Source organism: Dryobates pubescens, chromosome 14 (genome assembly GCF_014839835.1).
Source record: "Dryobates pubescens isolate bDryPub1 chromosome 14, bDryPub1.pri, whole genome shotgun sequence".
In the NCBI taxonomy this organism is placed as follows: Eukaryota; Metazoa; Chordata; class Aves; order Piciformes; family Picidae; genus Dryobates; species Dryobates pubescens.
Genome location: NC_071625.1, coordinates 20,173,028 through 20,190,807, shown reverse-complemented (window position 1 = coordinate 20,190,807; position 17,780 = coordinate 20,173,028).

The window sequence follows — 17,780 nt, the reverse complement described above, 5'->3', positions numbered from 1 at the left end:
CAAGCAGGTTAGATTGCCAGTTGTCCTTCTTCAACTGGGGAGCCCAGAACTGGACACAGTATTCCAAATGAGGCCTCACCAGGTCAGAGGAGAGGGGGAGGAGAGCCTCCCTCAACCTGCTTGCCACACTCTTCTTGATGCATCCCAGGACACCATTAGCCTTCTTGGCCACAAGGGCACATTGTTGGGTCACAATCACCCCATTGTCCACCAGGACTCCCAGGACTTCTTCCACAGAACTGCTTTTCAGCAAGTCAGCCCCTAATCAGGGCTGACCAAATACACTCTGTCTTCTCACCTTCATGTCCCCTAAGATATTATTTTTATGTTCAAAATTTTTAAACAACATAATTCCCATTTGTATTTCAATTATAGAATCACAGTTACAGGATATAAAACATCAACTAAAATACTATCTCAGGATGCTTGGTAATTATCCAGGATCCAGGAAGGTTCATCTGATGAAAAAAAACAAAACAAACCAGCAGGAGGAATTACAAGTTCTCCATCTTGCAGATAGGAGACCTGGGATCCAGTTCTTCTAAAGTCTTTATTAGCTCTGAAGGATCAAATCAATGTCTTGATGAAAAATATGAAACAAGCATCTACAAGAGCCAGAGTCTAAACCTGGATTCCCTTCAGTTTTGTCTTATTTATAAAACAATCTTTATGTTCCAATCTGTGCTTAGATAAATATACTTTCACAAAGTCCATCTGCCATTTTTACTCTATTTCCACCCACCCTGTTTGCATTAGAGGTTTTGTTTAGAATCATTTTGTTCAGCCAGCATTTTTCCACCTCTTTTAACATACACATGGAGGATCTGCTTTTGTGATGATTCATGAGTGCTGGGACCTACCCATGAGGAGACTGTTGCTGGAGCCAGGCCACAGGCTGTCCTCAAGCTATGTCTGCAAACGTGGGTCAGAGTTCATGTTCATTTTGCAGGACTATAATTAGCACAGCAGGTTTAGACAGGAAACTACTCCCTCTAGACCCAATTTCAAGGCAATTAGGGCTGTACTCTTTCACCATGATGCTTCTGAGCTAGACCCTGTCTGCCCCACAGTAGTAATAAAGGTGGAAGTACACATTACTGAGCATTGTTGTGGCTTGGCTTTGTGTGATGAAAGAAAGCATATGCTCTAATTATACCTCAGCATCAGGACAGGGGGAACTTGTGGTGCAGATAGAGCTGAACATCCTCTGCAGTGTTCCAGTGTCCTTGTGTATGTACTGCATCTGGGAATTACTTGCACAGGGTAGAAAATCAATAGACAATCTTAGAGCTGTTTCTGTCTTGGGTATGCTGCCCTTCCTATACTGTTTCAGAGGATTGTGGCTTTTTCAATATGACTATGTGTTATAAGTACTAATTCTGTAAGTGAAATGTTTTAGCCCCCTCATCATATCCCAGAGGGTTGGGACATCCAAAGTTCAGGAACAGGACACAAATGAGACAGCAGAATTTATCCTTGGTCAGAGAATGCACATTGTTTATACTCCACTTCAATGCTATTTTGAAGCACTTTTCATGCGTGGTTTTTGCTCTGGCCTTTTGAAAAGGTTGGTATTTTCCCAGAAGATTTCAAGACGCACCATGACTTCTGGGAGCTCTGCTGAAAGCGTATAGGGTAGAATTAAGGTCATCTAAAATAATTAGATTATGCATCTCTGATGTGTGTATTCCAAACAGTGAGCTAGACTCCTCTTTGGTCAATCCCAGAGGGAAATTCCTCTCATACTAAGATGGATGTTTGCAATAATTTGACTCGATCTCCCATCCCTGTCTTCTGCCATTGACTCTTGAATGTGCCTATGATTAGCTTAACTTGGACATATTAATATTTTTGTGTGGTCAGACTGATGAACTCTGCCTCTCTTGCTCTCAATCATATCTTTAATATTTAACAGGAGATGTAGGATTAAGCTAAGTGGCAACTGGGAAGAATAAAACCAAAAGGAGAATGATATCAATAAAACACTCATGAGTTTTGGTTTTCTTCAAAAGGCAGCTTCTGGGGTAATGTGATGTTGCAAGGATTTGCCTGCCCTTTTAAATTAAAGTATATTTGCAACCCTCGAGGTTTGATTGAAAAGGTGAGTATCAGTGTTGGCCTTGTCCTGTGGTTTTTGAATCAGTGGTGTAACTGGGATTACTGGTGAAGAAAGATCAGCATACTGTGATATGCTCATCCTCCATACTGTGCTTGAGATACTGTGTTATTAAAAGCAGCATTTGGAACGTGCACAACAATGCAGATTGGAGTAAATTTTTTTCTTATCTTCTGGGTTTATGTGATATTTAACTGAGAGTAATCTTAGCCCTGGTTCCTGAGCAAATTATTGTGGTTAATAAATACTCATAAAGAAGAGTTGTGAGATCCTTGCTAGAATTGTATAGGGGAAATTCCTATTCAGCACACAGTAAAGAGGAAAAAAAGAGACAGAACATACCTCCTAGAACAGCATGTCCATGGCATTGTAACAAATATAATTAGTCACAGATGAGTAACTTGTCCAAATAAATTCAACCCTAAGAACAATAGAATCGTGTAATTACATATAAAACCTCTCTATCCTAATCCCCACAAACAGCAACACAGAACCAAAAATTAAAAGAGGACACAAACTAGTTATTCTTAACTGGTCTCTCCATGAAAATAAATGTTCAGCACAGGGCTGGTGTTGATGATTTCAGTCTACAATGGACTTCTCATCCCATAGCTGGACTTGTATGTTTACTATATTTCAGTTTGTCTCCAAAATGCAAGCTGGCAACACAGGTTCTACTTTTGAACCTCAAATTTGCATTTCATCTCAGAACAAAAGCATGTTGCCCATCATGTAGCAGGACCTCAGTTGAGCACACAAGAAATTCCACCCCCTGCCCCTTGCTAAACACTTCCCAATGATTCATGGGCTAATTTTTTATTATCTCCTACCTTAAGAGAGGAGATGTTCTATATCCCACAAAACAAAATATTTCAGCACCACTGGTTTTGTTGTGTGCTCACTCTGCAGGGAAAGAGGGAAAGAGCTGTTAACCATTTAAGGATGACAACTTGCATAAAAGTTACACTCCACACATCACAGTCCCCTATTTCAGAGTAACAGCCATTCCATCATCCCATCACACATCCCAAGCAGTGCTTTTATTTATTTATTTATTTTAGGGAGGAAAGAGAAGGAAATATTTTGTAATTGAGGAAGGACATTTAGCTATAGGAGTGGAACATGAAGACTCTGCACCACGGCAGAACAATCTTAGCTTTTTGTCTTGTGAGACATCTGTGGTATGTGCATGGAGTGGGAAAGATCACATCCACTCTTGCCAAATTGACTTCCTTTTGTCTTCATGACAAACATGAAATAACATGAGGTCTTACTAAAATGACTCTGAATTTTTAGTGTCTATGCTAACTTGCAAGCATTCATCAGGATTAGAAACACCAAGCTAGATTCAGACTTGTTTGTACAGCTACAGCTGTCATGTTAAAAGAGGGGAATGGAGTTAACCCTGACATGGGCATGCCTGAGGTTTAATTGCTAGCACAAAATCTGGTCCAGTTTTGGCCCATGCTCTTTTTTGGATGTTAGAAGCATCCTGTTGATGGCCTAGGGGTGGGCTAGTATAACTGCCTGAGGAAAAAAAATTCACATTAAAGCTCTGGAGTGTTGATACTCATTCTGGACATAACTGGGTAACTGTATGATATGCAGTCACCATCGATGTATTTTACAGACCACTTCAAAACTGAAATTAGTTCCTAGATGGTGCTAGGCAAAGCCACTCACTGAGGAAATTGTCAGAGCCAATATTCAATAAACTTGTGCATAATAATGATTTACTACATTATGTTCACTAAGGATGCAACCTTCTCCAAGCAAAATGTATCAACCCTGTATAAACATGACCTTGGTTTTGGGAAGCCTCAGAGGTTTAGTGTTTTTTCCCTGAGCAAAGTCTGTGTATAGCTCTGCATCTTAGCTGGATGTGATTTGGATTTTAGTGGTCTGGATATAGAAGGTTTAGTCTTCTGCCTCTTTCTTAATCATGTTGCAAGACAGGGGAAAAGAAAAATGCTATCCCTGTAAAAAATAAATACCATTTCAATAAAAGTCAACACAGCACTGAAGCAGCTTTACAAAGCCAAACATGTTTCTCATTTAGACTGTATTAAATTTGTTGTAAACTTGGGTCACTACTAAAGAAGTGTGTGAGGTAAATAGTAATTTACAATGAGCAGCAGGACATGAGCCAATAAATTACAATCTTGGAGCAGACCAGGTGAACCAGGCACTAACAAGGATGGCAAGAGTGAATCTTCAATCTGCCTTCATCTGAATTGCTGTGCTTCTCTGGGATACACCATTCATTGGAGCAACTCCCAGAATCAGGATAGTAATTCTTGGATTCACTCTGCAGGACTTTGGTGCACCTTTACATGACATCCCAGAACTGTCTCCAGAACAGTGTTGCAAGCCATTGTGAACATGCAATGGGAGTTCAAGGCAGGCCATACTTCTGGCATGTTGTTGCAGAGCCTGGTGTAGAAACAAGTGTGCTGAATGCCAGAAAATTCTGACTCTTCCTTTGCAGTCAAAGCAGAGCTTTAAAGAGTCCAGACCTTATTAATGATATGAGTTACTGTCCTATGAAGCCAATGCACAAGGACCAGTGAAAAATCTAGCCTCTATAGAAGTTTAAGGACCATACGAATACCATATCCTGCTGACAGAACTTGTGTTTGGCCACTTTTCCAGCTGAGCTACTGCCAACACAGCATCTCTTGCGCTGTACTGGATCTTCCTTCAATGTTCCCCATTGTACAAAGGCCACCATCAGTTAGAGATCTGCTGCCTGGAGGCATATGCCAAAGGACATATACTCCTCAAGCAAGAAAACATCTGGCCAAGTTTCCTCATCTTTTAGAGAAGAAAGCCAGTCATCTGGGCAATCCTCATTAATATGGAATTAACTTCTATCTGAAAATCTCTACCCTGTCTTTTTTTCTTATTTATTTTTCTCTCCTTTCTTTCTTGTCATTTGACAAGATAGGAAGCCTGGAATCAAACCTAACAGGTTATATCTGGAGATAGGTGACTGTCCAAAATCACCGAGAAACCTTGTGAGAATATCCTGACTCTTAAGACCTTTGTTTAGTGCTTTATCTTTGAAAGTTACAGTGATGGGTGAAAACAAACAAACAAACAAACAAACAAAACCCCACAACCCAAACAAACAAAACCCACAAAAATAAAATGAACAAAACTAAAGCAGCAGTCTTTAACAATTTTGCTAATAACATTCCCATATTTAGGCTGCCCTGGAATTATTTGGATGTGATTGTAAAGAATAATTTCTATTACCAAGGTTACAGCATTCAAATGACATTAAAGATCACTCAGAAACCCACAGAAACAATAAGCTCAAGAACTAAGATAAAATCCTTTCCAATTCACCCAGACTGCCTGGGTGTAGAGGTACTCTTCAGTCCCTGAGGGAGCTCACTGTATGAACAACATGAGGCATATGCTGTAGTCATTACACAATGTGGAGTACGTTAGAGATACACTGGAAACCCTAATTAAGCATTTTTCATTATTGTCATGGGTTACAGCCAGGCTTGCAATGTTATTTAAACATACAGCTTGTGGGTTTGATTCCATGACCTTTTTTCCAAGGAAAATGATGAGATTCAAGCACCAGAAGAGTGCTTCTTGCAGTGTGTAAAGAGTATGATGCATCTCAAATAGCATTCTCATTACACACTGTGTTAATAACAGTCATTTCTTTATTTTTGGAGGGTTACTGGGAATTCTAGGGTTCTTTCACCATTTATGGATATTAGTACATTCTACAGTGCTGGGGTTGAGGGGGTGGCTTAGTGAAAAACCAAGTGTAGTATTTGTGTGTGTTAAACATGGATTGAGACATATTGCTTGGATGTTTCAATTTAAAATATATTTACTCTGACTATTTTAGGAGGAACAGAAAGGTAAAATCTCTTTCTTACATCTAGAGGACTGGACACAGAGGAGTCAAGCAGGAAGAATTTATAAGCTGCATAGCCAAGACACAGTCACTTCAGGCTGCTAAATATATCTATATAACCATTCAGGGAGTGAATATGGGCCCACAGTCAAGCACTACAGGATGCTTATATCTGTATCATTCATGGAATCATAGAATTGTTTGTGTTGGAAAGGACCTCTACAGGTCATCTAGTACAATCCCCCTGTGCAAGGAGCACAGATATCTTTAACTACATAAGCTGCTCAGAGCCCCATCAAACCTGGCCTTGAATATTCCACCATCTCTCTGGGCAATCTGTTTGAGTGTTTCAGCAGCCTCATTTAAAAAAAATTTCTTCCTTACATCTAGTCCAAATCTCCCCTCTATTACTTTTAAACCATTACCCTTTGTCCTATTGCAACAGGCTTGTTAAGAAGACTGTTTTTCACTTACTTATAAGCCCCCTTTAAATACTGAAAGGCCACAATAACATCTCCCCAGAGCCTCCTCTTCTCTATGCTGAAGAATCTCAACCCTCTCAGCCTGTCTTCAGAGAAGAAGTATTCCACCCCTCTGATTATTTTTTTATCCCTACTCTGGACCTGCTCCAACAGGTTTGAGTACTTCTTGTGCTGAACACTCTAGAGCTGGACAGTCCTCAAGGTGAGATGTCACCAGAGCAGAACAGAGCATGAGAATTACCTCTCTTGATGTGCTCGCAGTATCTAGTTGAGGCTGAGGGAGCTGGGGTTGCTTAGCCTGGAGAAAAGGAGGCTCAGGGAGACCTTATTGCTCTGTACAACTACCTGAAGGGAGGTTGTAGACAGGCGGGGGCTGGTCTCTTCTCCCAGGCAACCAGCACCAGAACAAGAGGACACAGTCTCAAGCTGTGCCAGGGGAGGTTTAGGCTGGGTGTTAGGAAGAAATTCATAGAGAGAGTGATTGCCCATTGGAATGTGCTGCCCAGGGAGGTGGTGGAGTAACCATCACTGGAGGTGTTTAGGAGGAGACTTGATGAGGTGCTTGGTGCCATGGTTTAGTTGATTAGATGGTGTTGGTTGATGGGTTGGACGTGATGATCTCAAAGGTCTCTTCCAACCTGGTCTATTCTATTCTATTCTATTCTATTCTATTCTATTCTATTCTATTCTATTCTATTCTATTCTATTCTATTCTACTCTATTTAGCACTTGACACTACTCTTTTCTGGATATCAGTTGCCCTGTGCTTCAGAGATATCTTTATCCATTTATGTGCATTATTTTTGTTTCAGGTACACAAAACAGTATGTGGAACACTTTATGGATCAGAGTTGTTTTGGTGGCATGGACCACCAAAATAACTCACATGCCTTAGAAAACCATGATGGAGGGTGCAAAATGAAGATTGGAGCCACATACCTTGCTGTCATCCTGTGTGCTGGGAAGGGCCTTATGCTGAACAATATTCTCCATGACAGGTTTTCTGTTAGCTCACAGAATGGTGGAAGTTGGAAGGGACCACTGGAGATCATCTAGTCAAATTCTCCTGATATTGTTCTCTCCAAAAGAAAGCAGAAGTTACAATTAATACTGAGTCAAAGTGAATGATCAAAGGAGGAGACTTGAAAGTAAATTATGGGCCACATTATCTGACATCATGAATCTATCATCTGATACTTGCTAAAGAAGAGTGGAAACAGGCAAGGACATCACTAAAAGATTTCAGTCAACCAATATATCATGCTGACTTCTGCTGCTACATGCATATTTTGCATCCTTGCAGCTGAAATCACCAAAACAAGATAATAAATGTGGAATTAATAGTGACCTCAGTAAAGTACATAGACCCAGACACAGGACTCTGAGTCCGTGACTTGGTGTTTTCAACTTTTCAATGTAACTTTCCATAAACCCCCTGTTTTCCAGCATCCTCTGAACAAGATCCATTAAAAAATATGCTGAGGACAATCAGAAAATGCAGTCATGAGTTTAAGTTCCCCATACAAGTGCTCAATCTGTGACTGATCTGAACGACTATAGAAATCACATTTTCTCATACTTTCCTCAAAAGCGTTCCAGAGTGGAGGAGCACAGCAGGGGTCACTCACAAAGATCAGCCAGTGATTGCTTTATGGGGAAGAACATGTTCTGCCAGTAGTAATCCTATCCTCTGTACAGGAATCCTTCACAGATTCCAGCAGCTTCCAGGGGGTACATAATTTTTCTCCCCTCTGGTCTCTGTCTTCTGCATTGCCTTCACAGCTGGTGGGTCACAACATGTTCAGCAACAGCCATTATGGTGATGAAGCATAAGAATTGAGCAATACAAATATTTACCTTGACCTTGTCACAACGCAGGAAGAGATATGGAGACATTTGTCAGACTTTGAGAAATGCAAGAAGACTCTTGCTATCTGCTGGCCTTTGAAAATTCACTGCAAGGAGATCTAGGGTCTAGAGATTTGCCCTTTTCTTTTATTGGATGGAATTCCAGATGCATCTCTTTTACTTGCATTTAGTCATTAAAAATGTCATATCTTTATCACAGATTACTCTCAATAAAACTGTGTAAAAACACACTGCCAGTAGTTCAGGAACATGAAAGCAGGAGACAAAAAAGAGACAAGATCTCTCTACAAACTCACCTGTGCCTACCACATCAGTCTCGGCAGTGCAGAGCTACTTGACACCTGGCTGGCTGTGGCTTACAAATGCTTCCTGCAAGTGGTTACTATTAGCTCTATCTCTGCTCTCTGCTGCAGTGCTCAGGACGTGGTTCAAGCTGTGTGGCTGGTGCACAATGAAGGGACTGATGCAATACATTGTGGGATTCTTTGCCTACCATAGAAAAAGGAGAAATCCATGGGAGCAGCATATTAAAAAAAGAAGGCAAATAAACAGCAGTGTATGAAAAGAAAGCTACTTCCCTAAATAAAACCACTGAATCTCTGGGGAGAAGCATATTTTAAAAAGGAAGCAAATGAGGAAATTTGCAGAAGAAAACTTTTTACAGTTAGGAGCATGATATTAGTGATTGCACCTGCAACCTCCACCGAACTCTTCTTGAGCATAAATATTCTCTAGGTGAGGCTGGTGAAAGGCCTCGAGCACAAGCTCTACGAGGAGAGGTTGAGGGAGCTGAGGTAGTTTAGCCTGGAGGGGCTTGGTCTCTTCTCCCAGGCAACCAGAACAAGAGGACACAGTCTCAAGCTGCACCAGGAGCAGTTTAGGCTTGAGGTGAGGAGAAAGTTCTTCACAGAGAGAGTTGTTAGCCATTGGAATGGGCTGCCCAGGGAGGTGGTGGAGTCACTGTCCCTGGAGGTGTTAAAAAAGGGATTGGACGTGACACTTGGTGCCATGGCTTTGTAGCTATGAGGTCTGTAGTGACAGGTTGGACTTGATGATCTTTGAGGTCTTTTCCAACCTTATTGATTCTATGATTCTATGATGTATTGTTCCCTGTTCATATTCAAAGGACAAGTAAAGAGATAAAGTTGACAGTGGTCATGCAGTAGCAGAGGTGAGCTGATGCTCTAATTCTCCCAGTAATCAAAGTGATGCCCTAAAAACTGCTCTGATGCTGTTTAACAAAATCACCAAAAATTACTAACACTGATTATTTATATATTTATTTATTAATGGCTTACAGATAGCTTGTCTGTATGCCAGGACTCTGCTGTTCAAGTTTCAAACTTTTAAAAGTTATTTGTTCAGTGTTGCCTATAGCATAAATGGAACCAGTGAGATTTACCTGGAGGCTTGTGACTTGCAAACAAAAATGCACTAATATTCATTAAAACAAAATGTAGAAGCCATCAGGAATAACAAGTAGACTTTTAAAATGAAGAATAGAATAGAATAGAATAGAATAGAATAGAATAGAATAGAATAGAATAGAATAGAATAGAATAGAATAGAATTAACCAGGTTGGAAGAAACCTTTGAGATCATTGAGTCCAACCTATCATCCAACACTATCTAATCAATTAAACCATGGCACCAAGCACCCCATCCAGTCTCTTCCTGAACACCTTCAGTGATGGTGACTCCACCACCTCCCTGGGCAGCTCATTCCAATGGCCAATGTGTCAGATCATCAGAAGAGGATAAAACATCCATACCACTTTTACTTAACAGTGGAATTGGTAAGTAAAGGCAATGAGTGGGAAGAATAAAACAGCAAATGAGAAGTTGGAATTGGTTTTTTTTTGTGATTTCTCTCTGAATAGATGGTTGATAAGGAAGCTGGAGGCATCAGACACTATCCACAGTTGAAAAGGCCAAAGGCAGGGAGAATGTTTTTGTGTGCCAGGAACAAATTAAATGCTAGAACAGAAGCAGCCTTCTGGTCTGTGTTTGGGAGTAAGTAGAATGGTAGACTAAGATCATATGAGGATGATAAACTACTTTCTAAGCCTTTAGTGGTTCAAAGAAAATGAAACAACTCTTCTCAAAATCAGCAGGCTTGGACAGCTTTGACTCAGGCATCTTAAAGTGAAGCTGATGCAGTCTCTGGTTCCCTGATGTTTCCTTTTAATCTCACAATGCAGAGGAAATTACAAATGCTTAGAGAAATGTTAATTCTCTGCCAATATTTGCTGAGGACAAATAAGACAATGAAGAGATAGGCTGAAAGCCAACCAGCCATTTGTATCTAAAAGAGCCGTGCTCATAAATCAACACTGAGGTTAAAAGTTAGGACTACAATTAATGACCATTAATGACATGTTAATATTAAAATAGCTCTTATCTAACAAAATGGATATCCTGCATGTGGCAGGACACTGAATAAGGATATTAAATACCTTAAACATGGAGATATTTTAGGTTTTTTGTACCACATAATATTCTAATTAAAGCAAGGTAAAATATTCCTTGGGCAGCACTGAACCCCATTTTGAATGAATTAAAGAACCACTTAAGTGACAGCTAGTGATTTTTGGTTGGTTGGTTGGTTGGTTTAGTTTTTGTTTGTGTTTTGGGTTTGTTTGTTTCTTTCTTTCTTTGTTTCAAGCAATACATCTTCTAGAGGAATTCACAGATTGGTCAAAACAGTGCCAAGTTTAAGTCAGCAATCTTGAGGTTGAATCTGGAGTTTCCCAATGATGTAAAGACTGGCAGATAAGTAAGTTATCCTGTGACTAGAAAATAATGAAGCATTTTGTAAAGTGGGCCCATTTAGAGTATGCCAATTAATAAAGGTGGTACCTGAATCCTAGAAGCACAGACCAAATGGCACCTAAAGGAGATATGGGCTACATGGGTGCATGTAAACCTTTAGAATGATGATTGGGAAAATGGCATCACTGGTGTGATTATCAGACATGCAAAGAGTAGCAAAGTGTTTAAGAAAAGAAATGTGACTTTTAACTGCTGGTTTGTAGCAGCAGTGTGTACTGTATGCTGCATCTTGGCCCACTAACCATGTTTTTAAAGGGATGGTGAAAAATTATACAGGAAATAGATTAAAACCACAGAAAAAATACATTTAAAAAAATTTCCAAACCTAAAAGGTTGCAAGAAAATATCTTAGAATGAAATAAGTAAGCTATTAGAAAATTTGGTTCCTATGTATATAAGTTGCTAGGTATCACAGAATCACCAAAGTTGGAAGAGACCTCAAAGATCATCAAGTCCAACCTGTCATCCAAGTCCTGACTAAACCACGACACGAAGTGCCACGTCCAGTCCCCTCTTGAACACCTCCAGGGATAGTGACTCCACCACCTCCCTGGGCAGCACATTCCAATGGCTAACGACTCTCTCTGTGAAGAACTTTCTCCTCACCTCCAGCCTAAACATCCCCTGGCACAACTTGAGACTGTGTCCTCTCATTCTGCTGCTGGTTGCCTGGGAGAAGAGACCAACCTCCTCATGGATACAACCAGGTGCTTTTTGGAGGGAGGTATGGAGAAAATGAAAATAGGAGAAGTTGCACAGGAAACAATGGTTAGCAGTTAAAATGAGACAAGCTATTATAGAGGCAAGGGCTACCAGCCTTTCTAAAGTGAGCCTGAGTAAATCACTGGAACAAATCAGCAAAAGGAATTGTGGCAGCTCAGTCTCCTGCTGTTTCCAGCCATGGCTGGGTGCTCTTCAAGATAATCCTTTATCATGACCTGATAAAGGATGGCCCAGGCAACTGGGTGATAGTCTGTGATTTACAGTTCACAGGAAATAAAAAAGGTGGTCTTAAATCCTATAAAAATGCTCTTGGTTTAAGCTGCTAGTAATGCACAAAGGAGTGTGTGTGTGTGTATATATGTTTCTGTAAAGCGATTTCAGAGTCCATTGCCCTTTCTCTTCCTCTAATGGTAGCAATCCAGCATGTCAGATGAGGCTGGTGCCACAGATCCCCACGCATGCATTTGGCAGTGTCTATCCATCAGTCATGTATTTCTTTGCTGAGAAACAAACAAAACAAAACAAAATAAACAACATACACACAAACCCCTGAAACAAACAAGCAAAGAAAGAGATCAAGCTCCAAAATAATGGTGTTTCATGAAAGGATGATTTCTGTGGATTCTCGTGGCAGCCATTATGTGGTTTTGACATCACATAGTGCATATCTTCTCCATAAGATGTTAGTACATGACCAAACAAACCCAGGCTCACTTTATGGTCAATGAAAAACTAATTGGTAGCATTCTATGGTGTTGAGGGGCTGGTCCATCTCCTGAACTCATCTCTCTTCTGTGTGGGCAGATAAACTGAACCATAAACCCCACTGACCCAACTGGCTACAATGGCAGCCCAGCCAGCCAGCTGAGGTTTACCTCCTCCAATGGCAGATGTGATGAATGCTGCCTTTTTTTTTAGGTCCTTCAGATCTTCCCTCAATGTTACTGCTGAGAGTTTTGTTGTGAGTAGCGTGGCAGGGCCAAACTGAGTACATTGCTTTGGCCTGTGTTGCAATTTTATTTCGTGTGCTGAAGGAAAATAGATGTCTGTTTTATTAGGAGACAGCCAGGCAAATGATTTCAACACATGCATACACTGCATGTAAAGGTCATCACATAGAAACTTTTGCTGAGTTGGGGAAGATGGGTTTACATTTCTTTTATTGTACTTCTGTCTCAGATGAAGAGTTATTTAAAAAAATAAGCCTTCTACCTTGATACAGCTCTACCTGTCTCTTGTTTCTTTCCCCTGTCTCCTCTCATCTGAACATGGAGTTAAGGAACCGCTCCCAGATTCCTGCCAAATGCACATGACAACGCAATGATGTAATATGATTTCTTTTCTGTGGTCCATATGTGCTAAGGCAGAGACTAGGCAGATATGCCATACTTACGAGATAATAACAATATTTCCTAAAACAGAGCAATTTTTTCCTGCTTGTGCTGAGCTCCAATTCATTACTGCATCTCTCAAGTACTACTTCCCTAACCTCATGATTAGTAGGGTGAATACAAAGAAGTGCTGCAAGGAATTCTCAATATCAGAGTAATTTATACCAAAACTCCAGCACAAAGAGAGAGAGTATGGCAGTTACACAACCTAGGGTTGATCTCAGATAAACACTTACAGTATGTTGGGGATATTCAGCTTTGCTACATGTTCTCAAGACCACTGGAGGAGACGCAACTGTCAATAGGCATCAGACTCTCCTAGCAGTGTAGCTGGAGGAAAGCTTTGCCTGATTCCCAAGTGTGCTGTTACAATATTTCATATGGTGGCAAACCAAAAAGTTTGAGTCCTGGTTCAAGTCCCAGGGGCTACTGGGAGAAGAGAGTTCTGCTGCTATTCATTACTGGTTCCTGTCAACCACTCTGTAGGTATGAAAGTTGCACAGCAGACAGAAGGACTAGCCTGAGGATTTGATGTGCAAATCTCTTCTGGGACCTCAGCCATTCTGAATGTGCGGGTATAAATCAGTGTTCAGAAAAATACTGTGTAAACACCTTCAGTTTTTAAGACAAAATATGTAAGCAAACATCATCAGTTGAAACCTACCTCTGACCCTGAGCCCACCTCAGTGTGAAAAGTGGGACTATGTCATTTCCTACAAACCCTTTGAGTGTTATGGCTATGATTTTAAGGGTTATGCCTTTCATGCAACTAAAACTACTCTGTAAATGCCACATTCTCCAGGGTACTACAACTCCTCTATTTTGCTTTGGGGAAGCAGAACAACTAACTGGTTTAGCTTATTTTATAGCTGCTTTGTGTCTCTGGGGTAATGCAAAAGGGTTTGATTCATTTTCTCTTGCAAAGCCTAGGGCGTGCTAATGGTAGGTGTAAACCAAAAGTTCTCACCTGGGAGAAGGCAGCAGAAACAATCATGCCCAGAAAACTTCCAGAGACCCTGAGGACACTGAAGGCCACTGGGCTTAGCATTAGTTGGGGAAACAGTATTTTATGGAGTTTTCCAAATAATTTGCCAAAAGTCTCACTTCCAGATAAGAATGGGTACAGAAATGCTGCTGGGTGTGCAAGGACTAGTATGTGTGTGGCTTAAGGGATAAGCTGTGGAAAAAGCTATATCATCAGGAGCTAGATTTGGGACTTATATGCCCACTACAGCTCCTTGTTCCATGCTGTAATATAATTTCATATTATCTAGCCAGCCTGCAGCCCAAGATCATGAAAAGTTCATGCATATGAAACATCTGTTTTACCATTCATGACAACAACTGCTGTTTAGCAGATCATTTGCTCCAGGACTGTCTTCACCATGCTTCTCCACAGGAACGTACAGTGGAAATAGCTATCCCTTGATAAGTACTTGCAGCTTCCAGGAATGCTTGCAGGGGAGATTACAGAAGAAATGCAGACTCTGGGCTTGGTGGTGCTAATGTGCTGCCATTTTGACTTTTTCTAGAGCAAAACATTAAAGCTGGAAGACAATTCATGCACACTAGTGTGTGTCTGACACTGTTTAATAACTCTGTTCCTCTTCAGAATTCCCACATCCCAATTTTGATTAAGAGCCATTGATAATTGAATACAGAGAGAAGATACCTTTTTGGCATTGATGGTATAATTCTTTCTTGGACATCTGCTTCTTCAACCCAGTGTAACACTGAGGTTACTCTGCTCACAGAAGAAATGATCCTACAATATTTCTTCTTGATAACCTAATCTTGCTGAAAATGAGTTGACAGAGGATCCTCCCAGTCTCCAGACTGGAGGTCAAATGTAGTCTGCATTGGTAATGGCTAGCAATTCTATGCATCAGACAGATGGTCTATGAGGACATGCAATAAAGGGAAACTAGGTCATTTTGCTAAAGATGCATATAAAGGAATTGCTGGAGCATGTAGGGACAAAATCATAAAGGTCAAAGCGCAGGAAGGAATACAACTAGCAAGGGACATGAAAGGTAATAAACAGCTTTCTATTAATATTTCATCAGAATGAGGAAGAGGAAGGAAGCTGGTCCTGCCCCTAGTAGGAAAGGAAAGCTAATAATGCACAGAGGGCTGAAATGGTTAATGCCTTTCACGTATCAGCCTTCACTAAAACTGCTGTGAGACAATGAATAATATGTTAACACCAATAAGTAGAAAAAGAGGGATTCAGTCCACAAAAAAAACAAAGTTCAAGGAATTGTTTGAAAATACAGACCTTTTTTTGAATAGCCACTGTCTTGAAGGACATGTGAGACTTAAGAAGGAGAGAAAAGGGCAGATATCAGTCTGTTGATGTAGAGAAGGAAAAGCTAGGGAATTATCAACCAATCAGCATACTTTCAACACTTACAAAAATGCTGAATAAAACTCAATTGTAATAGACCCTTTTTGAGCACTTTGAAGATGCGAAGGAGCTTAGCAACATCAAGCACATGATTAAAAGAACACCAGACTTGTGACAGATTTTGAGGATGTTGTAGAGGAGTACATACTGTAGAAAATAACAATTCACTGTGATATGATTTCATCTTGATTGTAGTAAGGCTTTTGATGCTACCTCACATCACATTTGCTCAACTGAAATGGAAATCCAGCCCAGGTTTAATCCTGTAGATGGCCATCTGGTAGGAGAGTTACCTTCCCCCCCTCCATGTTATCCATGCTGCTTTCTTGTCCTGGAGGAACAGCTGGAATGGGGCCCTGGGTTGTAGTCTGGGGTCTTTCAAAACCTTCTTGTCTGGCCAGCAGCACATAGGAGCTCCATCTGGTGATCATACAAGTCAAAGTTTGAAAAGAAAAGATGTCATAGAGATCATCTGAAAATAGTCAGTTCATAAAGGAGTTCAGGACAACAATCAATGTGAGGCTGGCTCAGGCTCCTCAGTTGTATCAACAACACTAATTTCTTTTTTCTCTTCAAGGATGAAGGAATGGGATTGACATGTATTTGCCATAGGAAAGCTAACACAGGATAAATAACAGAGTGAAATAATATCCTGATACTGGTTCTACCACAGCCTATCCAAGGGTGGTTACTGCTGCTGTTGAGATTTAGTTGCTATTGTTTACCATTTTATCCCAGCAGATTGTACTAATGTCTCGGGTATCCTTATTCTTCCACTGCAGTGGTGACAAGACTTCTTTTTCCAGATGTTAAGAACAAGGTTGTGACCATTAAGCTGACTTGTTTTGGCCTGACAGTCACTCACCTCAGTGGGGGCAGCAAGCATGATGGGGATGGTTGGCTTCCTGTAGACTTAATCTAGGAAATGCAGGACAAAGAGAAACAATGAAGTTCTAGTGAACTTCTGGGATGTGAACTCCAGGAAATGTAAACAATATCTATCTAGTCCTAGTTTGGGGCATCTCAAAGATTATTGGAAGATCAAGAAATTATGATGTCTTAGCAAAAAGTGGAAGAACTGGGGAAGGAGAGAAGACTTTAGTGGAGATATGCATATTGTCTTTAAACTGTTTAAGTGCTGCAGCAAAGAGGAAAGAAAAAAATTCCTCCAGTGTGCCCAAGGAACAGTGAACTTACACTGCAGCAAGGAGGTCTCTTGTCAAAAGCTGTACTACATCATTCTATTGCTGGTACCCTGAGGGAAGTATGACCTCTCCATCACCTGGGCAGACATTTTCTCCAGACACATTTCAAGGACCCTGACCCAGCACATGGTGAATAAATAAAACCAAGAGGCTTTTAAAACACTAAACCTCTCCTAAACTGGACATCTTACTTGTAGCCACAGATTACATCTTGAGGCCTCAAAGAGGTTGGAAAGTTTTCTTCCTAAGGTGCCTCTAGGGAGGTGACACAAGATGAGTCTCCAGAGCACAAAGAGAAGGGTGGTTCTTGCTGAAAATTCTTTATCTCCATGGCCTGCAACAACTTGAAGTAAATGAAAATAAATAAAAATATCTACTTCCCAAGTGCATTGTGGTGTTTCAGTCATAGGGGTGAAACATGCGTTTTCCTGGCTCCATGCTGAATCCTTTTCTGTTGGGTGTTGTGAGTGCAGTCAACCAGTCCTTCAAGGGCTGCCAACAGGAACCAGGGATGTTATGCCAGAGAAATACATCTGAGATTGAAAAAGCAAACAGATAAGATTGCAAAAGGCAGCAGAAAGAGCTGCCCAAGTTAAGCTAGAACTTAATGGTCAAAGTGGCCACTTCTGTGTTAAACTCCAGCTTCCTCCTTTAAAACCGAGCACTTGCATTTGTTCTGAGAGGTGTTTCTGTGGGATGGCCCAAAGGACAATCTATGAGGGTCATGTTGTGATGGACCAAATGGAGGTCAAGGAGTCAGAGTGAGTGGGTGTAAAGGAAGCCAGCCTGCAAGGAAGCTGAAGTACGCTATGGGATCAGGCTCGGGTCGTGTGCTTTACTACAGCTAAAATCATTCCCACTGTATTGCAACC